Genomic DNA, 24,670 nt, shown 5'->3' with positions numbered 1-24,670 from the left:
CGTCGTCACGAGTTTGCTTATTCCAGGTACTCGGTGCCTTCTAAGCGGGGTCCCACACACGAGCATCAGTTGCGCAATCAAATCGACTGCAACTTCTTTGTCCAAAGTCGCGCAATGAGGAAACCAAACAGCGCGTTCAGGACCGTAACATGCGACGAACTGCGTCACTACAAATCGCCGAGCAGATCGCCGCTTGATAGTCCACAGTCTGTCTACTTTAAGCCACCGGTTGAGAGCGACTCTGTTGCACGTAACGGGGTTGCGCGGCAGTCGTGACGCGCTCGGCGGCTCCCGGACACGGAGGTCGCTCGGTGGGCTCCGATGAGCGCCGACTCAGGACAGGAGAGGGGGGGGGGGGGGAGGATGGGGGGCTGGGGGGCCAAGGGTGGGGGGAGAAACAGACGACCACCGTCTTCCGCGAAAATCGCACTCCACGAGCCAAGAATAAACCACGGGCGGTAATCAGCGAAGCTCACGAGGTGCACAAAGGCGTGGGCGCAGCAGCTGATTACCGCGCGCTCGAGCCGGAGGCAAGCGGCGGAGGTGCCAAGCGCGGCGGCAGCGGCGGCTCCTCCTCCCACTCAGCGCGCGGCTTCCCGCTTCTCTCAACACCTGCACCCATTCACGCGGAGCGACAAACACAACAATTAGGACATCTCCTGATATTTTGGTAAATTGCCCTGCGAGATGTGTCATTGCTAAGAGGGTGACGTTTTTTGGCCGTGAAATTACCGACATTGAACGTGCAGTGGGAGGGAGGACTTGCCATGATGGAGAGAGGCCGGACAGAAGGTGTGGGGGCACAGGGATAAATACTGGAGACGACGTTGGAGAAATGCTGAAACAACAACAAAAGCCAGTGCGAGGCTGCAGAGAAGTTGGGCAAGATCTTATAACTCCGTGCAGACCTTCATAACTTTCAAACCCATAAATATCACAGCCTGTGCGCACAGTGACGATTAGAGCCCTGAAAGAACACGAACGGGAGGTAACAATCGCATTTTCACCATCTTCTTTTCAAACGAGTCGTGCCAGACCATCAATCCGAGGGAAATGGGCGCTGTTGCAGAATTATATTTTTTTATGTCTTTTTTTCCCCATCTTCCTTTCTTTCCTCCCTCTCTTTATTCCGATAACCCAAACAACGGAACTCGCCTCTGCCGCAGACAGATTAATTCGTCATTCTGTTGCAGCCCATTGATTTTTGTGTCTGCGGAGCGTGCCGAGAGAGTTATCAAGCATGGTAATTCATTTTAGAGCACGGCCTATTGATCTGGTAGGAAATTCATCTGCCGGTCCGCACGAAGCGGCGCTCTCAGCGCCACGCTCGGTGTGGCCGCAGATTAAACCGAGGAGGCGGACCGCGGCTGAAAGCGCCCCCATGCGAGTGTGGTCTGCTTTGAAATAATGCCGTGAAAAAAGCCCCAATAATAAAGTCGCTTTGGAATTTACACCCCTGAAAGTAAATGCTAACACGCCGCATAACTCGTAGATAATTGCCTGCAATGTCTTACCGAGGACAACGACAAAGATGCTTCTCTTTAACCCAAACTGTTGGGGCAAGCATTGTGAGCGACCTGCTATGAAGGCCGGCACGGCACACCAGGGGGTAGGTGGCCAGCACCACGGTCAGCCGCCTTTGTCCCCCAGTGGCGATGTTTACACACTGCACCAGGTACTCATTTGAGCCCGAGTCGATCTAGGGGATGCTCAGTTCAGATATTCGTTGAACTCGGGTCGCCGAGTTCGTCTTGAGACGTGTTAGACACACGTGTGCGGTAATTTAAGAAATTTACTGAATACAGACTCCATTCCTCCTCGGGGGATATTCCTCTCCTGACGAGATCAGGGGGTCAATGTTTTAGGGCAGGGGGCTCTTTCCAAAGTTTTAATGCAAATGTATGTTTCAGAAAGTAAAAAAATGAACCTCTGAATACTGTTGCTGCAATGATTTGCTGCACAGCACGTTGGATTTGTTTGGGTAGCTCTTTGCTTCCCCAATTCCAGTCGTGCTCTTGGCATGACGCCGTGTCGCGAATAAATGTGCTCATTAAACTCTGCAGCGTGCAGTGTATCTCAATGTGTGCGAGACTGGCCAGAGAAGAAGACATCACAGAACTACTTGTGAAGTCACGGACATATACACCTCTTTATCCGCACTCGGAAAACCACAAAAAATGCCGAATTGTAAATCCATCCAAAATATTTTTGTCTCGTGGATTAAACAAGATAAAGTTAAAACACACACACTATGGATTTTTTGTGTGCAGCCATGGGTGACTAGGCTGAGACCATTCTTCCTCTACACTTGAGGACGCAGTTTAATCTCGTGCGGTTAAAACTCACGCGTTAAACGCCACAGTGTTCACTCGCCAGACACTGCAGGTAACAACATTTATCTTTGTGCCCCTTTTGCCCGCACTACTATACTCTGCAATTTCCTCCCATATCCTGTCTTGTCCAAAGTTCCTATAACCTTGCTTAATTCAAGAAAGCACACCATATCTTACCGATTAGCTTAGCATTTTGGGACCTATGGGTCTGTGCTCAGCAGCCTCATAATAAACACATTGCATGATCTCAGCAGTGCAATGCCCGCACAGTGCTCACTCGGAGACCCCCTGCCAGCCACCTCCACAACAAATTCTAGATTTGAAGTTTTCGTGACTGCAAGGATTCATACCCTTTGGTTTATTTTTTTCGGTAAAGTCACGTAGGTAAAACAAAATTGAAATAAATTAAATCACGACGTTTCGGGCGCAACAAATGTCTAAATCTCCAACGTACAAAGCTGCAAATATTCTAAACCAAGAAGTGATATATTTTATAGCAGTCGCTTGCCGAGCCGACTCGCTTGACCTTTCAGGGACTTCCTGTCTGGCATTCGGGGGAAATGTGCACAAGCATCATAACTGGGTCGCTCGCTCGAAACGATTGCAGTAAGTGTAGTCTGCTCCGATCCATTACAGAGATCGCCCTGTGATGGGAGGACCATGCACAGCGTTCAAGAATTCTGCCGATCAAGGTCCTTCGCCGATAGCAATCTCATCGCCGCTCATCTCCTAACAACGTTTCCAAGTTTCTGCTTCGTATATAATAAACTCGCGGCTTCCAAGCAACGGACGCCACGAATCGCAGCCGTTTGTACAGTCGGTTATTATTATATATATTTTGCCAGATAGAGATGCATCCATAAAACATGGTCTAAATGCGCCGTTAATGTGATCACAGAGCACGTCTCACCAATTCCTGGTGCTTGTAATTCGGACGAAATTGTATAGGGCGGAAGGACACACGAACGACGCATGTAAAATTCATCCAACTCCATTAAGGTGAAGCGGCTGCGTGTGTGTCAATGCGTTGGGTTATTTAGAGGCTACAATTCACCGTTAAATGCCGAACAAGTTGCGCAGGAAATTTACCGGGGCTAGTCAAGTAACGACTACACCATCGGTGTATTAAATAGACGTCACGTGACGCGGTAGATTTTGTCCCAATTTATGTTTGCTTCTTTGCTGCCATTTATTTTTATGCGGCTTTGCTCTCGTCATTGTGGCGACCCAGGGGCAGGGTCACCTCTCGCAACCGAGACCCCATCCTGGTCTCTCGACGGCTAACGTGGTTAAGCAAAATAAACTTGAATTAGAATCAATCATCGCCCTCGCGATGCACGAGGCACATTGTGTGCGTGAGGTTTGTTTTAATAACATTATATGCAAATGAGGTTGGATGGTGGTGGCGGCGCGGTGTCAGTGGACTGGGTACCCAGCACTAAACGTGGTGAAGTATGGTCAAATACCCCCCCCCCCCAATGTCCGATATGACGTAGAGAAAAACCTAAAATCCAGCAGTGGACTGGCAAAGGGCTATAAATTAACCAATGTATTCACATCAAGCAAGCACACAAAATTGTATAAAGACGAAAAATATGCAAATCAAATAAGACTGTCAAATTCAGACGGGCGAGAATTTGTTGTAGAATCAAATTGCCGAGGGCTCAGATGCCCCATGCCTCGTTATTGTATTTACTGATTATGCTTGTTCACCCAGGAAAGCGTTGGACTCTAAGCTCGCTTTGAAAACACGGCACACAGCCGCTTCTAAACATCATCAACGCAAGTGTAGTAACGCTCACGACTCGTTCACACCGGAGTTGGAGGCACACTTGTTTATTTAACACCAACGTTGTGACATACACATTTGAGGGGGTATCGGCCCCCTCACCCGTCTATCTGAGGACACACCTCTCTAGCTAACCCTAGCCTGCCTCTGAGTCCTCCACTAATGGGCTAGGGGAGGCTATCTTGGCCCGACACTGGTCAGTCGGGCCCGGTACCCAGAGTCCAGACCAGCACTGGCTCTGGCTCTGGTACCCCGCCACTGGCTCGAGCCTGCGCGGTCCTGATAAGGACGGCGTACCAGGGGGAGTCCAGGGCTCTATCTCAGACGTCTTCCGCCTCCTCTTCTTTAGCTAAAACATCACTCCCCAGCCCTTCGATACAATCCCCTTTTATACCCAACCCCTCCCTGAGGGGTGGGGCCCCGGGGGATCATAACGACCGAATCGACCCCCCAGGGTGTCTGGCGCGGACGTCGCAGAGGGCACCTGCTTGTGCACACATGTAGCCCCGCCTACTGTGTTTGTTTACCATAGGCTGCCATGCATAACGGGCTCTCTGTAACAGCCCTACATCACTCCCCCCCACATAGCATGCAGCCGTCCCGGCTGCCAACATACAAAATTTGACAATAAAGGTGCCTTCACCCCCTGACGTGTGCCTCACTATTTTTGAACCATAACAGGAACCAGAACAAGACACAACAACAAGATGAGAAACAACCCGTCGCACCCCCCCGAATAAATACGAATTCCGTAAAAAAACAGCTTATATACAACCAGCAGGGAACCCACCCCGCACACACAACAAACGGTGAACCCAACATATGTACATCCGAGGAGCGGGAAACACACCATCCACACAACAGCCAATAAACACAACAGCTATGTACACATTTTCCGGCCTCACAACAGTTTGCGCATTTTAGCGCGCGTCCTTGCAGCGGGCCCCTCACACGGGGTAACCCCGCGTGGCGGACCATCAGGTGGCGACTGTCCGTCTTGAGGTGAGCATTCCTCTGACTCCGCGTGACCCTCGGTATCCGCAGGAGGGGTGATCGGGCGTGAGCCCGTCACTCCTGATGCTCCTGAAGGTGGCACAGCCGGCAAGGCATCAGGTGAGAGCGACAGAGACGGACCCAGCAAGTCGGCCGACCCCCCACATGTTTGGCCACGCGCGTGTGAAGTGGGGTCGTGTACCGCAGCGAAGGGTTTTAATCTGGAGGGGTGCACGAACCATCGCCGCTTCCCCCACTTGATGCGCACGCACTGCGGTCGTAACACCTCCACCACTTCCACAGGGCCCCGCCACGGCCGCACAAGTTTAGAGGAGGTTGCCAGTGGCACCTGGGGGCAGTGCAACCATGCCTTGTCCCCCGGCTTCCACTGCAGCATGTGCGCTCGACTCAATCTGAGGCGCTCATTTGCCTTCTGACGGAGGTCAGAGTTTTGCATTGCAGCATCCCGTGCCTCGGTCAATTTGTCCAGATTAAATTTAACGTGGTCAGCCAGATTAGTTTTTCCCTGCGGCACGGGGATCCGCAACTGGGCACGAACAGGCGGGTCTGGTTCTCGGCCGTACATGAGGTAAAAGGGAGAAAACCCCGTAGCCGCATGGGGTGCCATCCGGTACGCCGCCAAGACCCCCTGAATTTGTAGGTCCCAATCCGTTTGCGAGTCCGAAACTTGTTGTGATAACATGGACGAGATGGTGCGATGCAAACGTTCGACCATCCCGTCAGTTTGTGGGTGATATGGGGAGGTCCGAATTTTCTTTGTGCCCAGGAGATCGCAGACTTGTCTGAGTAGTTTACCGGAAAAATTTCTGCCCTGGTCGGTCAGCAGCCTCTCCGGAGCACCTTTGTCCAGGACATAACCCTGAACAAAGGCCTCCACGATGGCTGCTGCCGACTGGTTGGCCAAAGGCCAGGCCATAGGCCAGCGTGTAAAATACTCGACACCCGTCAACAAATATCTATTCCCTCTAGGGGTGGCGGGGAATGGTCCCAAAATGTCCAGAGCGACCAGCTCGTTTATCCTGGACACTTTGATCGATTGCAAGGGCGGGTTAGACTCCCGTGCCGGCGGTTTGCGTTGTGCACATTGAGGGCACGATCCCAACAAATCCCCCACATCCCTCGTCATGCCAGGCCAGTAAAAATCAAGTTGCAGCAAGGCGAGAGTCTTTTGGGTCCCCAGGTGTAGGAGGCGCTCATGAGCGGCCCATACCACCCTACCCCGCAACCCAGTAGGGACAACCAGCCGATGTCGACGTGACTTCCCGTCCCAATGCATTAGCAGACCTTGGCACATTTCCCATGCGTCGGAACCACCACTTTTTCCCCCCGCCGCACCGCCAACGCGACGTCGCCACCCGAGGAGGGAGACATCCTCCATCTGGAGGCGCCCCCATTCAATGACGGGCAACCCCAACAGGGAATCTTTGCCCTGCTGTTCGATCGAATTAGGAACCATTGCATCGTCGTCGTTGGCGGCCGCCAAGACAGGTACCGATGTGTCCCCTGGAGGCCTGCAACGTCCAGACCCCAGGAGGCATGCACACTCGGAGGTGGTTGGCAAGCGTGACAGAGCGTCCGCGTTGGTGTGGCGAACGCCCTTACGGTATGTGGTTTGGAAATCGTAATCCTGGAGGACCTCCAACCATCGGGACAATTGTCCCGATGGCTGTTGAACCCTCAGGGCGTACTGCAGTGCCGCATGATCTGTACGGACGGTGAAATGCCGACCGTACAGATATGGGCGATACTGTTGGACGAAATGGACAATTGCCAACAGTTCCCTACGGGTGACACAATACCGTTGCTCCGCTGGAGACAACACCCGACTGCCGTACGCAACCACATGTTCCACGCCGTCAACCACCTGGGAGAGCACGCCCCCAATACCCGTGTTGCTCGCATCGGTGTCGAGCAAGAACGGTTTTGAAAAATCAGGGTAAATCAGGGGAGGAGCGTTTACCAAAGCATCCCGAAGGGAGCAAAAAGCAGCCTCCTCCTCCTGACCCCAGCAAAACCGAACCCCTTTAGATGTTAAAGCATGTAGGGGTTTGGCGATAGTCGCAAAATTAGCGACGAAGCGTCTATAATACGACGCAAACCCAATAAAACTCCTAACCTCTCCCACTGAGGTGGGAGTCGGCCAGGAGCTTACACACTGCGTTTTGGCGGGATCGGTAGAAATACCTGAGCGCCCCACGATGTGCCCCAAATAACGCACCGACTCGCGTAACAAATGGCATTTTTGGGGCTTAAATTTCAAATTAGCAGCCCGCATCTTTAGGAAAACCGCCCGCAACCTCTGGAGATGTTCCTCAAAAGTTTTGCCAAAGACAATGACGTCATCCAAATAAATCAGGCACGACTCCCATTGCAATCCAGCCAAAACCAATTCCATCAACCGCTGGAAAGTTGCCGGCGCTGAGTGTAAGCCCATCGGCAACCGGTTGAATTGAAACAGGCCGTGCGGAGTACGGAAAGCAGTTTTAGGCTTTGAATCATCGTCCAGAGGAAGCTGCCAGAATCCCGAAAGTAAGTCCAATGTGGAGAAGAATCGCGCTCCCGCCAAGGCGTCAAGCGATTCGTCCATCCGTGGGAGCGGGTATGCGTCGGCAACCGTAATTTTATTAAGGCGCCGAAAGTCAACGCAAAACCGCAACGAACCGTCCTGCTTCTTAACCAGGACGATCGGCGCTCCCCAAGGGCTGTTGGAGGGAGAAATTATGTCGGCGGCTAGCATGTCATCAACAGCCGATTTGACATGGTCCTTTTCGGCGGGACTCAACCGAAAAGGATTTTGGCGTATTGGCGCGCTGTCACCCGTATCAATATGGTGACGCAGCAGATGAGTGCAGCCCAAATCGTATTTATCCCGACTGAAAACGTCGGAAAATTCCCTCAGTAGTGTCTTAAGACGTTGGCGCTCTAAATTTGACAGGTCCGTCGATCCCGCGCAAAGCGCCTCGAGCCACCCTTCATCGCTGTCTGAATGTGGTCGCGGTGCAGGGGCAGCGCCGACATGACTCGCGACGGGTTCCTCACAGGGCACCGGCGTTGCGTGAGCAAGCACGGTCCCCTGTGGGACCACCACCGTCTGCGAGCCCACATTGAGGACCGCGATGAAGGGTTCTCCATCCCCTCTCACTATGGTCTGGGCCGGGAGTAAATTAGGTCCACTGACCCCGGCCCTAGACGGTCCCAGCAAAACCCCTTGAGCCCCAATGCCCTTAGCGAAGGGCCGCCGAAGTCTCAAAGGAATTAACATTTGCGCCCCCGGAGGAACGCGCACCGTTCTATCTACGAACGCCGGCACCGTCGCGAACGCCGTCCGGCTCGTAGCGGGGGATGGCAAAAACGCCATGCGTCGGCCCGATGGGAGCTCAATGCATCCCTGGTCGATTAATATCCTAATCGGCATTTTGGCCAGGAAATCCGTCCCCAGCAGGCACGGAACCGCCAGCGAGGAGGAAACAAAAATCGGCCCAGATAATTTAATATCCCCGACACAAATTTGGGCTCGAATTTGTCCGATGATGCCAAGTGAACCCCCGTTAGCAGCAAAGAATGGCACATTAACAGGCATCAAAGGACGGCTCTGGGCAGGGAGAATGTTATAAATCAACTCCGAAATAATGGTCGCCGATGCTCCTGTATCGACCAGGATGCGCACCTCGACCCCATCGATGTGACCCACAACGGCCGACGACCCCGATGACGCGGCTACAACCCGATGGGCCAACACGGACCACTGGCTGGGTTCAATGTGAGTACCCAGAGCGGTGCGTGTTGGTGCCATGGTACGCGATATTTGCCCCCCCTTCGCTGCGGTGTTCGAGTGTGTGACGGGCGTGTGCGTGGGCCAAACATGAGGGGTGCCGCGACTCGCCGGATTATGATGGTGGAGCTTGTGACGAGGGCCGGCGTCCCGTTGAGGTGTCGTTCCGCGCTGCCGAGGAGAGCGGCACCCCGAGGCGACGTGGCCCCGGATGCCGCAGTTATAACAGCGTGGAAGCGCTGGTGGCGACGATGGACGTTGTAGACGGCTTGAACCGGCCCGGTCCTCCCGCGCTCCCGCTCCGTGCTGCCGTCGATGGTTGATGGCGCAAACCTCTTCCGCCGGGAGGGTGGCCGCAGCGACGGCGCGCCCGCTCGCCGCCTTGCTGGCCTTCCGTCGTTGAGAGGACAGGTTTGCGTGGAGGAGACGGGCCGCTTGGAGGGAGCACATCTCTGCATCGTCCTGTGCGACAATGACGATGTCTAAGTCGTCCGCCAGCAAAAGTATCTTCTCTGTCACCATGGCGTCGACACCCTCGTCATCCATTCGTGGAAAGGCCTCCTTCGCCAGTGCCAGGAGGCTTGTGCGGTACGCCAGGGGCGACTCCTTCGTCCCCCGCTGGCGATCGTAAAAGAGTTGGCGACAGTCCGATGGTGGACCATATACCGCCGACAGCACCTGCATCGCCTTCCGCAGCGTGGAGCGCCTCTCCTTCGAAGCCGATGTTAGAGTGGCGAGGGCGTCGCTGTCGAGAAGTGCTGGCAGCGCGCGGAGAGCCTCGGCGTCTGTCCACTGTGCCATCTCCTGGTGAGCGAGGAAGCGCCGCTGGAAGCCGCCCCAGTCGCCATCCTCGCCCACAAATTCCTTGAGTGGAGGTAGCCGCTGATGTAAGGCAGCGGCTGCAGAGGAAGAACGCACTCCCTCGTCCGCCTCACTGAACTCAGCGTCGGCACGAACCAGCGATGGCATCGCCGGTCGCACCCGTGGTGACGCGGCAGGCACTGTACTCCCGGCGTTGGACGCGATGCTTAGAGCGGCCACGCCCTCAACAGCAGCTGCGGCGATGGCGGGAGTTTCAAAATGTTGCTCCGTTGAAATGGCGGGAAGGCGCTGTGGTCGTTGGCTGCTGTCGCCTCGTGGCGGTCCCGCAGCCCCCAGCCGCGTGATGTTGTCGAGCATGGCGGCTGCGGCGTACAGCAGCTCGGCCAGCTTCGCGTGCGCCTGCCTCAGCCCCTCCGTCGACGGCTCCCCTTCCTCCAGCTGCTGTGGCGTGGATGCACCCAGCCCCGGCTGCTCGATGGCATCTTCAGCCATCTCGGGCCCTCCGACTGCAGCGGTGTCCTCCGCCCCTGGTACTCCGACTCGAGTCGTCCGGCGTGTATCCATGTTCGTACTTTGTTTCACTTCTGACGCCAGATGTAGTAACGCTCACGACTCGTTCACACCGGAGTTGGAGGCACACTTGTTTATTTAACACCAACGTTGTGACATACACATTTGAGGGGGTATCGGCCCCCTCACCCGTCTATCTGAGGACACACCTCTCTAGCTAACCCTAGCCTGCCTCTGAGTCCTCCACTAATGGGCTAGGGGAGGCTATCTTGGCCCGACACTGGTCAGTCGGGCCCGGTACCCAGAGTCCAGACCAGCACTGGCTCTGGCTCTGGTACCCCGCCACTGGCTCGAGCCTGCGCGGTCCTGATAAGGACGGCGTACCAGGGGGAGTCCAGGGCTCTATCTCAGACGTCTTCCGCCTCCTCTTCTTTAGCTAAAACATCACTCCCCAGCCCTTCGATACAATCCCCTTTTATACCCAACCCCTCCCTGAGGGGTGGGGCCCCGGGGGATCATAACGACCGAATCGACCCCCCAGGGTGTCTGGCGCGGACGTCGCAGAGGGCACCTGCTTGTGCACACATGTAGCCCCGCCTACTGTGTTTGTTTACCATAGGCTGCCATGCATAACGGGCTCTCTGTAACAGCCCTACACAAGCGAGCAATCTGCCGCCCTGTGTGGACGCAAAAAGTCCGTTGATGTCCGCTAACAGCGGATCATCGTCTGCCCCAGTGATGACCAATTCGGGTAATTGGCTGCAATTTACCTTCAGGACCGGCATGCCCATTCAGCTCAGGTTGCCACCTCTGAGCTACACAACGCCAGGACACGGCATAGGAAAACGAAAAAAGAATGCCTCAAGACTGGAAGAGTGGAGCAGCGCATGCAAAAGTATTATTTGCCTTGAGCGGTGCATTATTATTATTATTACGCTACTGACAAAAACAGGAATTTTAACGTCCCGGGAACATTTACGGATTCCAGCTTCTTCAAAAAGAGGAAAGTTGGCAACCGCTATGAGCAGCAGATGTCAGAAGGACGGTGGAGGTGAACGTTGCCATACTGGAGGGCGTCCTTGCCGCCAGGCTGGTGGCCCAGCGCTACGAGCCACACGAGGAGGCGCGTCGGAAGGTCTTCAATACGTCGGAAGGTCTTCAATACGAGAGGCACTGCAACCCGCCTGTGCCTGGGAGCCCAATTGATGGCTCTGAAGCTGGAGAAAATTAATTATGCATCGATACCAGCATGTTCTTAAAAGGCAACTTATCTTGATAGGCTTCTCGTCAAATTATAGCGCGCCTCCACAAGAGAGCGCATCCTGCCTGGTGCAATGAAGTCTGTAAACCGCTTTTGCCGAGACGGATGCTGCTGATCGTCAATCAGCCAATCGCGCTGGACTTTGTGTCGGCCGAGTTGCTGATGATTGGTCGATTCGTTCGGAGAAAGCTGGGGATGAGTCGAGAGGCCTTCGATGCAAAATTAGTCACAAAGCGTTTCAGAGATTAGACTTTTCTTGTATTACAGAGAAATAGAATTTCTCCCTTTGCTTGAAAATAGAGGACATCAATCAATCCATCGACAATTCATAGAGATATGTGATTATCCTTTAACTAAGCATTGGAGGGGCATTTTTAAATTGCATTCGCTTCACTTTAGATTTTTTTCCCAGCTGAATTAATCGTGATATTTATGTTTAAACTAAGATTTATAATGAATGCACACAATGTTATGTTCGTGGGGATTTTTTTTCTATCATTGGGTTATTAATCCAACCACTGTGGATTCGTTGCAGCAAAACAAAAAAAAGTATTCCAACAAAGCAAATCATGTAAGCCGGTTTTTCTTAGTGAACTAAATCTTCTACTTGTCCAGCCACAGGAAGCGGCTCAGACGCCACGTGTTTTACCAAATTACCACCTACAGCCATTCGCGCATTCTCAGTGACCACCCAAAAAAAAAACTTAAATCGCTGCCAAATAATTTAAGTTGAACCTCGACGGCCGTTCATTCGGCATCGCGCGAGCTCTCGACTCTGCGAGACGAATCTCTCTGACGTTTAAAAAACCAACCTCCTCCCCGGCAAGACATCTTGTGCAACACGAGACCACGCGGCGTGGCACTTATCTGCGCGCTGCAACTGTTGGGACAGACAAATTGGCGTGCCGAGCGGACTTAGGGGATTAATGACATTTTGAGGTGAGGAATAAATGGGACCCGTGCTTTAGTCTGGAGAAGCGCGTCAACTCCGTCCCACGGCAAATCCATCACGCGGGGGTCGGGCCGCACGCTCCGTGCGAGCGGGACGCGCGGGGCGTTCGCTTTGGGTGGGGGTGGAAATGTTTGGAGCTGCAACCCAAAGTACAGAGCCCCCCCCCCCCCCGCGTGGTCAATGCGCGCGTTACTAAGTTCAGTGATTGGGGGCAGCGTCTCTCTCGCTGCGCCGCAATGGACCGCTCACTCCGCTGCTGGCGGGATTGAGCCTCCACTCGCCAGAGCTCCTGAGGGCCCCGATAGAGACGATTTGGCCTCCGCTTCCACGCTGCACGGAGGCTTTGCAAGCGGTGGGAGTAACCACACTTCCCCCCCCCCCACTGCATGGGACCTGCCGATTGACTTGGTTGCGATCGTCATTTATTATTAAATTGGCAAATCTGTTTGCGTTTCATTTGTTTAAAGTTTTATGATCACAGATGGGTTGGTTTAATTCAGGTCACGTGTGGTGGGGTAAAGTGTGGGTGCCCCCACCTTGTCCAACACGTCTGGCCGGTGTGCACGAGTCGGTCAAATGCCCTCTCAGAGGGGCTCTCAAAGCTCCCTCTCGTGGATACCTTTCCGCCATCCGTGGCATGAACAAGTAATTGTAGCGCTGTACCTTTAAATCACGCATTACATTTGGATCTGATAACTATTGATAAGTAGGCATGCACGGATACATCAAGTCATCAATCAACATCGATTCTTGCGCTTACGATGCATGATGCGTGTAAGAATGTATCCTTATATTTGATTTATGCGTGTTGTATGCAATTGGTTCACATAACCACACACTTCCAGCAGCAAGACAGTCAACCCGTATTTTATCCGGACTGGAATATAATTCATGCTCGGTGACTCGACAAATATAAATGAAAGTTCGGCTGAAATAAATTACCTTGCAGCCACGAGAATTGACAGACTCGGCACGGACGCAACAACGCATCGATTCAACACGAAACCGTGACACCACCAACACGAAACCGTGACAATTCATCGTGCGGCACGGGCAGCCGATCGCTGCCCGTGACTTTTGCATCAAACGTTGCCGCTCATTCTTGAATTGTCGACAGTCACAGAAAGCAGTGCCATTGACGTGGTGTAACCACCGCTGTTGCCGGCGTCTCCTCTGGCAGATGCAATCCGCGTCCGAGACACACGCTCTCCGATGTGCGTAGTCGGTCGTACCGCGTGCTGTTTGGCGTGACGTCCGACGTTTCGCTCCACGTGCTGGGGGCTTCTTCAGGGATTGAGTCGTAGCATGTGAAATATTGCATTTAGCCGCCTACAACTGACCAATGAGTTGTATCGTGAGAACTCGGTTGAGACTACGGCATCGATTATACAATGAGGCTGGCAGCGGTGGCGCAGTGGTTCGAGCACTGCGCTATGAGCCGATGTTAGTTTCCTGGCGGCGGCAAGCATAAGTGACGAGAGCTCACTTCAGCCCACACGGGCCAGCTTGGTGAAGTGTGGTTAAGCAACATCCATATCCACACGACTTTGATTGACAAAGGGCAGAGATCCGTTTGTGTAACAACGCAACTTAACATGACCTGTAGTAGTGGTACAGGTAGGTAGATCGTGGCGTTTGAATTGACCACATTTCCTAGGTCTGATGGTCCCCGATATCGGACGAGGGGCATGGTGGTGCCAACAGAGAGCCGTCAAGCTGAAGATGCCGTCTGGCGAAGGCGCCATTCGCAAGTTTCCTCTCGTGGCCTCGGCAAACACGCCATAGCGCAGACACGGGGCAGCCGTCTCGCAACGATGATCATCACCCCGCTCCTTAACAAGTCCCGCTGGATTTCCCTTTCGCGTTAATCGCTAACGTTGCAGTCATCTAGCATCAAATACCTGCACTGCAGTTGATTATTTGCAGAGATATTATTATGATTCCCACAAATGCATTAACATTTAAAAAGGCACACATCTGGACGCAGCATGGCGAGTATTACCTTCACTAAAGAGAGCTCAAGGGTCTTGCTATAGGGAGCGGAATATGGCCTCTGGACAGGATTTGGCCTACTCGTCCAGGCTACACGGTCAAATGGCCATGCCGCTTCACAGCTGCATGGGAGCCCCAATCTTCGTTCAACCCCGGTCGGCTCTCGCTTCATTCGCAGCTCGCGTGACCCAGTCGAAAGGCGCAAGGAAGACCACTTCATCTCAACCGCTTCCCGCTCGGGTTCTTAATAAAGGAATTCACTCATTCAATCATTCGGATCGGCTGCACAATGCTCACTGCACGATTACACGCAGAGAGTGCTTCCAGCCTAAGTCCGGGCAAGAAGATTGTCGCCTCATCCCAACGGTGGCAATCCAATTCTCACTTTCTTAATGGAACTTCGGGAGAGGAAAAAAAATCGCGCCTGCCAGCTTTTCGGAAATCACGGGACAATGGAGCATTGATTGTAAGATAAGGGACAGTTATCACCCTCTCCCAGCTCAAGACGCGTCTCGTGGGATCGGATGGCCAGCTTCGGCCAGAGGTCACATCGGGTCGGCTGAAGGATTGCTCTCCGCTGCGGCAATCTGCAGGGAACGCGGCAGATACCGCGGTAACAACATTATCTCCAAGATGCAGGGCCTCGAGTGAGATGTCACGCGACAAGGAGTGTCGGGACGACACTCGGAAGAGATGCGAAGCCGTTCGCGAGCCCCTCGGAGGAAGAGGGGGGGGCGTTGCGCGCTCGGGGGTGCGGGGGGTTCAAGGGGGTGGTGGGAGGCGTCGTGCGATCGCGAGTTTTGGGGGGAGGGGGGGTTTGGGGTGTCGCGCGCTCGGGGATGTGGAGGGGGATGCGGAGGGGGGCGGGGGGGTGTGCTGGGGGCGGGGGGGGGAGGTGAGCTGGGGGCGGGGGGGGGTGCGGAACGTTTCACCCCGCGTTGTGTTTCTCTGCCGTGTTTTTGACGAAGGCAGCGACCACCGCCGCGACTGCCCCGCCGTCACCGGGACGGATGACAGCGGACGAGTGGACAAATGAGCGTTTCCCCGTTTGACACCGCTTGCCGCAACGGCACTCAATCTCGCAAGGTTCTCATCGCATTGGAGGTGCTGCTCTACAACAAGGCTAACAAATAGAACAGACAACGGGGCAAGGAAATCGCCTCGGCGTGCAGCTGCCGCATGGATTAATAATATCGCAGGGTCGCGAGAGGTGGGGGCTGCTTTGGGGAGGCCTTCATCCAGCAGTGGATTGACCATGGCTGCCGATTATGATGTGTAGAGCACGGTGCCGAGAATCGGCGCGCTTTGTGCTGTCACGGGCAGATGGACATCTACTGGACATCTGTGACGAAGGGCTTTATAGCTCATCGGATGCTGCCAGTATATAAGTAATTAGTTGATTTCTGAGATGTCTCCAGCCACACCGGGACCCGTCGTATGAGATGCACGCCATGCGAACAGTCACACTCGGACCCACGGCAAGAAATCACCACGAAGGCTGCAGTTGAACTCGACAGCCGTACACCTCGTGTGTATAACCGGCGATGAGGGTTGGGTTATAGCAGCAACCTTAATAATTAGAAAGATCGCTTGATTGAACAAATGCTGCTTGATAATGTTTGGTCTGGGAAGCCAATATGCCGATGGGTTAGCAATGCTGAGTTTGTGAGGAGACCAAAGAGAATATTATTACGGAAAATATAACTTTAAAATAAAATGTACAGCACATTTACATCTGCGTACAGCCCTCTCGTCTCCCCACGCTGTGCGGTTCGTGGGGGGTTATTTGACCATACTTCACCCCGCTGGCCAGCGCTCGTTGCCGAAACATTCCCACGAATGACTTCAACTTCGCGCGCACAAACCGCATCGCGATTACGTCGCGGCAGTGCGCACGGCTCGCAGAGTTCAAAGTTCAAATCCCAGTCGCAGTGGGGGGTGGGGGGTCAACTCAGCCCATTATAACCTCCGAGGAAGACAATTGCTACCAGCACGCAGAGAAATGAATGGCGGTTGACCTATGGAGAAGATTCGCAGCCACCATAGGAATGTGGAATTTCCACCACTGGCGTGGGTCTCTAAACAGCCCAGTGCTTAATTGAGCGGGAATCCACCACAATTGTAACGGATAGAGGGGTTTGTTGGGCTCCAAGTTATCATGAACCCTAATTATCCCAAAGAAATGAACCCTAATTAACTACAATAATGTGAGTATTGGTCGGCCTAATTGTATTGAACCGACCTCATGGCCCAGTGGTCTATCTGATCGTACAGTAATGAGGTTATGGGTGTTAATAATAATAATAGGGGTTTTCCTTTTTTCTGGCAACAAAACTGAAACCTTTTTACAAGGAATCATGTGTGCATTAACCACAATACTTGGCGTCCTCTGGTCTAGCACCAATTGAGATGAGGCTCTAAAGAAAGCCGTCTCTGGTGTGGACCAATCAGTTTCAAGGACAATGCATATATTATCAGTGTGTTTTTTGTTTACATTTTGACCACGAGTATTGTGGTTAATGCACCCATGATTCCTTGTAAAAGGTTTCAGTTTTGTTGCCAGAAAAATGGGGAAACCCTATTATTATATTTTAGTACTGGCAAAGGAGGTCTAATGATGATGTTATGGGTGTTTATAAGCCCACTAATAAAGACATACTTGTGTATTAATGAAGAAAAAAAAAACACTTTACATACATCATGGCTTAATTTCAGCCAGAGCTGTCCGGGGCTGAGCTCCAGAAAAAACTCCCCCCAACCCAAGCTGTCAACGGAGGACAGGGTCTGGGGGGGAGGGTCTTAAAAATATTCTGACGATAATTTATTTCCTGTTCAAGCGTCGCCACCGGATTGTATTTGTTTTGACAACTATTGGCACCCTTGGCGCCAACAAATCTACTCAAATTGAAAAGACACTTGGCAATCATGGCTCCCTACTACTGCAAAACGTCGGCACGACCCCTGCTGAAAAGACATGCAGGCCTGGGACTCGGCGAGGCTTCCCTGGGCAAACAAGCGGCATGCAAAGAAAACCACGGACGAGGAACGAGATGCCGTGACCACCGTGCGCCGCTGATGTAGATGCAGAGCAACTACAATTACACATTCAGCTGGTCACGCCAGACAACCGCGTCAGGAGCAGCGGAGTTTATCGCCGTGATGTCTCCTTCGTATTTGTGGATCGGACATTGCATCATTATATGTTGTGTGGTTTGTTCTGGATGACCAGTCACACATTGGAGAGTTTTCCATCTGTGCATTAGGTATCCGCATCTGCCATGGTTGGTACGGATGCGGTACGGATGCGGATTAGGGTGGACCATGCGCTTCGTGGAAGATCCAAGCCAGGCATTTTCTACGTTGGGTCTTTCACAAGGACTTTGTTTGCGACTTCTTTTGAACTCCATTCAGCTCCGTGTCCCATTGTGATCGCAGCAGCGGCGATCACAATGGGACACGGACCACGAGCGCTGCGGAGGGCGGCGCTTGCTGCGACAGAAGCCGAGGTGCGTTTTGATGGAGACGCGGACTGCGCGGGAGGGAGGGAGAGAGGGGGCCCCACGCGGGCGACCTCGTGCCCAGGAGAGGCGGACGCTCTGAAGCAACTCCATTAACCCGACGTCTGCCAGGAACAGGGGGGGCCCGCTCTCGGGTCGCCGTGCAGGGAGGCTGCCGCGGCGGACAGATGGACCCGGAGAGGAGGGGGGAGGGGAAGGAGAGGCGCGTCGAGGCGGATTGTCCCGTCCCTGGATGTCCCTGGCTGCCAAGACCGATGATGGCCACTCGCCGCCTTACAACATGCGTCTCGCAGGGTGGAATCAACGATATCAAGCGTGGGCCATCTGCTCTGGCTCGCTCCACTCGTGCAACCAATTCGGTGTTATTTATTTGAGCGGGAGGAAAGCCTCGCCGAGGCATGAGACGACTTCAGCAGCAGCAGCAAGCACAGGGGATGTTTGTTCAGTTCTCAACAAGTCAAGAAAGGTGCTGCTGCGAAATGTTTTCCTCACGCCACCGCTGCTGGCAGAGGGACCCCCCCCCCCCTCTACAGCGAGCTCTGTGGACCCCCCCATCGTGCAGAGTACGTTGTCCTACTCTTTCACGATGGCCAGACGTCTTGGAAGAGGTGGCCGTACCCAAACCTGTCCCCACCACACGCGACCTACCGATCAACTAAGTGCGGTTGGGTACCTATTTATTTATTTATTTTCTCTGCCATTTAAGAAACTTTCGCTATCGCCGGGAGGGCGGATCAAACGCGCGTCCTCTGAGGATTGCAAGGCCGCCTTGCTAACCATCATCATTATGGCAGCAACCCCTAAATCAATACGCCGTAATGTATCCGTGTTGGAAAGCCTCACTCCAGTCGCGTCCAGCATTAGAATGTCTGCGCAGTTTCTAAAGAAGGGCTTTGTTTTTGACGTGCGAGGGAGCTGCTGGAGCTGCTGCACCAAAAGGAGCAGCGCCTGCCCCTTGTAGGGGGGTTGTCGCGCTTTTTGTGCTCTCGCACGTGTTCGCGGGTCGTCCCACGGCGATTAATGGCACGATGTCCGACGTTTCGCTCCCTAAAACGGAATTTAAATTCCCGAAGAAGTTCCAACATCGCACGGGGAGAAAAGCGTTGGGCATCACGCCGAACGGCACGGGGTGTCGCCTGAACGCGCGTGGGAGAATACAAACCCAAGCGCGCCCGGCAATAACACGAAACAATCCACTCGCTCAGGATTTGGTGCCAACCTACTGGCCGTGCCGTTTCTTACCGCCCGCGCACACGCGGTGACCACCGACTGTGCGGTGCAGTGGCGCGGTGTGGAGGACCGCTAGGCTTAACAAGGGGACGATGTCCCGCGGAGTCGTTGGGAAATCGAGGCGCGGATTTGCAGCTGCTGCGGAGATCTCCAAGGGTCAATGGTTCGGGGAGGAGCGCGGGGAGCGCGCGGGGAGCGCTCAGAGCCACTCGGCGGCGTTCCGTTTGGAGCCGACTTCATTTCCAACATTGCGGAGTCCCAGCGAGCGGTGTTCCACGGGAACAAACGAAGAGGCCGTGGGTATTGGCGTGACGGTGGGCACGGCGACTCCCCCCCCTACCCCTAACCCCCCCCTACCCCTCCCCCCATCCCCCCCTGCCCCCTCCCCCTGGTCGCTGGGTCGTCGTGGCGCAGAGGTCGCGCGACACGAGGAGGGCGACTTAAGAACGCCGCCTCTGCCCGTTGCTACGGCAACACAAACATATTCCAAGGTGGAAATTAAAATGAAGTTAAATATTCATGACATTGGAGCAATTATGCAACCAGAAGTACTCCTCAAAGCTTCAAAGCAAAGCATGCTCTTCAAAGAACATGCTAAGTGGATTCTTTTCTGGATGAACAAAAAACGTATTATGTTACAAAGTTATTAGCAGTAAATACACGGCTCTTAATATCCATTTCCACACTCACGTTGGTTCATTTGATACACACAAAAAGACGACATCTGTAGAAACCCTGGTGAAATTACGAAACCATATTCGCTGGCGCAGTGCGTCAAATATAGCGGGCACGATCACTGCCACCGAGTCGCCGCGACACATTCTGATTTACTCAGCAAAGCATCGCGGAGCCTCAAGACTCTCTCACAAGTGTCCTGCAGTGGGATGTTTGGCCCATTCCATGTTGACGAATGCTGTGCCAGGTGGGAGGAAGCTGGAGCAAGGAGACGACAATCCCTGCCCACGAGGAAGTGGGGCTCGTGACGACTCGCTCTGCTCATGGACACTTCGCAGCGCGGCGGCTCTGGGAGTTTCACAAATCTCGACGTGATCCACCAACCCTCATTTGGTTCATTCATTTCATGTCAGTGATCCAAATGTGAAATTCCATCGCTACGCCAATGCTCTCGATTACTCTGCTCCGATCTAAAGCACACTTTGATCATGAGCGGTCGAGTCTTTAGGATAACTTCACCTGCAATTTAATTTGACTCATACCCTCGTGTTTACACGTCAGTACAATCGTCCATGTCACATTTATTTCCAATATAACTTAAATTTGTGATTGTACCATCAATCTAATAATAATCTGCCGAACCAACTTTACTGATAATTTATAACACTGGAACAACATTTTTTTATTTTGCTATTTGAATGAGAAAACGTGTGCATTTGTATCATTCCTTCACGTAAAGTCATGGTCACAAAAGCAAAGTTTGTGGGGAAAAGCCATTTTCTATACTTTTTAGGCATAAGCAATTACAAAATAACACTTACTACCCAGGGACAAAAATCGTGTTACATAGTGTAGTTTAACACCAATTTACGTTTGTGAAATATTTTCGATTTTTCATGTGAGAGCTGTTTTTTAATCCGAATTCTGTTTGCCTCATTGCTGTTTATTCGTTTTGCTTTCGTCGTTTTGCTGACCCAGGCGACTCTTGTAAATTATATTTAGTACCCTCCTTATCTCCCGAGTTCCCATCTGGTTGCAATTAGTACGGTTGGCTACGTACGGTGCCGAAAGGTTAACATAGATGCACATACATATTGGTTGCACAAAATCTACTTGAAACCCTCGCCTCGCAAGCGATGGATCACAGCCACGTGACCTGCAAACATCACGAACACCGATCCCTCTCTCTCCCCAAATCTGTCCGTCTTCCCTCTGCTTCTCCTTCCAAGCGAAGCATCTCGCCACGGAGGCGAGATGTTATCTGCCTCGCCTGGTATGCAGGAGATCGTGGTATCGATCCCGACAGTGACGCCTGCTGTTTTTTTAGAGTTTCCATGCTCTTCCCGTGGTGGCGTTGATTTTGCTCTCGGTCATCCGGTTTTTCTCTCCACGTTATACATTTCCACGCGATAAAAGCCACTTCGTTGAGCTATCACTTGTGACCAGGTCGCTTCCTAAAAAAAAGCTACATAGCTCAGTGGGCGTTACCTTGAAAAAAAATAATCTTCTTGGTTCTTTCGGTAAAGTCACGTAGAAGGGAAATAATAAAATACAAATTTTACATAATAAAATACAATTCTAACGACGTTTCGGCCACAACGCAAGCAGCCGTCCTCAGGTGAAGAACAGGGCTGTTTTTTTATTGGACGCTGTCTTTCCGACAGCCCTGTTCTTCACCTGAGGACGGCTGCTTGCGTTGTGGCCGAAACGTCGTGAGAATTGTATTTTATTATGTTTTATTTGTATTATTTTATTATTTTCCTTCTACGTGACTTTACCTAAAGAACCAAGAAGATGAATCCCTGCAGTCACGAAAGCTTTAAATCGAAAAATTAAAAAAAAATTGTTTAGTTTTTGTTTGTCAACGGCAACAGGGGAATGGCTTTTGTTGCAAGACTAGCTTTCAAGAGGGCCCGAGTAGCCGCGTGTTCGTTCTTCCTCTCTCATTAGTTTGCTCTGCGAGGGCAAACATTGGAAAACCAATATCACAGCAAGAAATGCCAGATGGGGAGAAATCAGATCAATGATATAGCAGGACCCGCCAATTACAAATGCTCAACGATTTCACGAATAAAGATTAAAAAACGGTGAATACCAAAACAGCCTGTATCACCGACTGCATAAAATATATCTTGGCCACGTGACCTCAATTCAGTTGCTTTCTTGTTGTGTTTCTTACGGTTTCGTATTTCTATATGTGTATTGTTATGTAAGTAAGATTCAAACGAAGAACACGCGATAGACAGAAGTGGTTTTCTGTTCGGACCTTTCACCTTTCTCCTCTCCCGGTGCCCCCCCCCCCACCAGGCAAGGAGGTCAGAGATGAAGCAGTGCAAGCCGCATCAATATTCCGTTCTCTCTTCTGACTCAATAAACCTTCTCTTTATCACGAACGCGCTGACCATTTCACAAATGACTCTGGCAGCAGTAATGCATCCTTGCTACGCCCGTCGGGGAGCGGATAACGCGGAATGAGCCCGGCGATCCCCTTGGGGGGGGGGGGGGTCAACGCAATTTTGTGTCCGCTAGTGCCGCTTCCTCACCTCCACTCGCAGCTGTACGGTTCACCAGGACACGGCGCAACTTTTAAAGGAGGATTGAAATTGGAAAAAAAATTACGCCACTCGGCTCGCTGGCACGCGCGGACACGGTCCAATAACAGCAAAAACAGAGCATAAAATACGGGAAGAAGATTAAGCACGTACCTATTGAGCAACGACTCAGCGGTTAGCACAATGCACGATGAATTTGGGCACCCAAGTTTGATTCCCGGCCACGGCCAACGTTGGTGCCGAGTGACATCTCAACCGGTCCTGGGTCCCGCACTTCCCCGAAACAAGTCTCGTGGCTGACAGTCAAGAGTGGATTGACAAAAAGCTGCAATTTATGCCGATTCAAATTGATTAAACGGATGTCAGCCCTTTAAATAATAATAATAATAATAATGCAACTAGCTTAGAGAGTGCCCTGAACGCTCTGGGAAAGGCGACAAATGGAAACTTATTTTTACATCCCTAGTTTTATCAAAATAATAAGAAAACGGCATATTTAATGGAAACTCAATCGCACGGTTAGTAGCGAGTGAAATAATTTGATCCCACATTTCTAGTTCGCGGTATTTTTACGTAATCCAACTTGGCCCTTTGTATAAAAGTAATCGCAGCGGATCATTCGCGATTTTTTTGAGTTAATAGGTGAATGAAGACGCAGCTACCATTTCTCCAACGCCACTGCGAGCGGAAAAGGCTCGACGCATGCGAATTCGTCAGGACATTTGCTAGATTTCTTCACATGACGAGACATCTTGGAAGAGATGGGCGTACCCACACTTTACCCCACCACAAGGTCGTAATCATAATATATATTGGGGGGGGGGGGCAGAGCAATGTAATACAATACACTATTAGACATTGTAAAACATCCTATGTGTTAGTGAATTGTTTCTATATTTTAGGCAGGAAATTAGTTTTCAAATTTAGATTTTTTTTTCTAAGGGCGGACCCCCAGACCCCTGGAAGATTTGATCCCCCCCCGAATGTTGACTCCATGGCTACGGCCTTGCCCCACCACATGGGACCTACCGAATGACCCAACCGAGTCTACACATTTATACTGCTGGGCGAACAGAGGTGGGATGGGTGGGAAGAGATGGAAGGAGCTTGACCAATTGTTTAAACTGCCATACCGGAAAATGTAATCGAACCGACAACCTCTGATTGCAAGTACAGTGTGCCGACCACAATGACACGATAGGAGCGCTCTCAGCTGATGTCAAAAGGCAGCAAACACTTCCCTCCCCTGTGGATTTCATGAATTGTCACAAATTTGGGGGTTACAATTTGATTCGGAAACCAATTCTTTACCCCCCCCCCCCCCCCCCCATCGTTGTGATTGTGGCAGCATGTAGTGGCAGCAGGGGTTGCGTGAACCAATTTTATACAAGCCACGTTCAAGTCTTTTTGTCCATCCACTGCGAGATGAAGGCCACTCCACGTCATCGAGAAAATGAACTTGCTTGAACATACTAAAAACGGACACTTATTTTACCAGGTAAGACCACCGAGTTATGTAGCTCTTTCTCAAACGCGACGTGGTCCCAAATGATAACTCAACCAAGTGGCTTATCACGCGGAAATCTATAGCAGCCAAATCGCCTAAAACACATGTTTCTAAATGTAGGGAAACTGGAGGACCCGGAGGAACATCCACGCGACCACGGGAAGATGCAAACTGCAATTATACAGCAGGCGTCAGTGTCAGGATCGAACACACGACCTCCTGCATCTACCAGGCGACGTAGTCAACGTCGCGCCACGCCAGTTACTGCCCAACAGTTGCCCACGCGGCCTCACCGAAGTCAGTTTCAGGCGTTGCAGTTCCATTTCCAGTTTCTCCGCCCCACCTTCGCCCGCGGATCCTGGAATCTCAATCTATAATCAGCCCCGGCTCTTGCCGCTACTACTGGTTGCTATGAATATTTATAACTACCAAAAATGTGTTCGCTCATCCATGTAGGGTCGGGTCTATTTATGCTGCAGAGCCAAAATCATTCAACCAATGGAGTGGTGTCTTGATCATCTCCCCTCCACCCCACCTCAATGATTTCACCTGTGCTCCCATTGCATGTAACCCCCTCCAGGCCAATCAGTATCGGTGATTGTCTTTGCTGATCCCCCCCCTCCTCTCACAACCGGTTTCAAGACCGGTTCCTACTGCGTCTCAGCTGCAAGCTGCACTCCTACTGCGGCTATAACGAAAGTCGCCCGTTGACAATTACCACCGCACCGAATCCAGCTTCACCA

At 52.1% G+C, this 24,670-nt stretch overlaps 1 long non-coding RNA gene across 6 annotated transcripts in view; it reads right to left on the bottom strand.

Annotated features, from left to right (window-relative positions):
• Positions 1-24,374, bottom strand: part of LOC144729047 (uncharacterized) — a 30,093-nt gene extending 5,719 nt beyond the window's left edge. For 4 of the 6 annotated variants that reach the window (XR_013587621.1, XR_013587617.1, XR_013587619.1 and 1 more), the window contains exons 1-3: positions 24,221-24,374; positions 737-838; positions 513-612 (exon numbers count right to left, since the gene is read on the bottom strand). This is a non-coding gene — a long non-coding RNA (uncharacterized LOC144729047). The remainder of the gene's footprint in view (positions 1-512; positions 613-736; positions 839-24,220) is intronic. The other 2 variants (XR_013587620.1, XR_013587622.1) reach the window with 2 other exon arrangements.
• Between the last annotated feature and the right edge of the window lie 296 nt (positions 24,375-24,670).

Source organism: Lampetra planeri, chromosome 31, assembly GCF_965212315.1.
Source record: "Lampetra planeri chromosome 31, kcLamPlan1.2.h2, whole genome shotgun sequence".
NCBI lineage: Eukaryota > Metazoa > Chordata > Hyperoartia > Petromyzontiformes > Petromyzontidae > Lampetra > Lampetra planeri.
The sequence above is the reverse complement of the archived record's forward strand: the minus strand, read 5'-3'. Positions and strand labels throughout refer to the sequence as shown.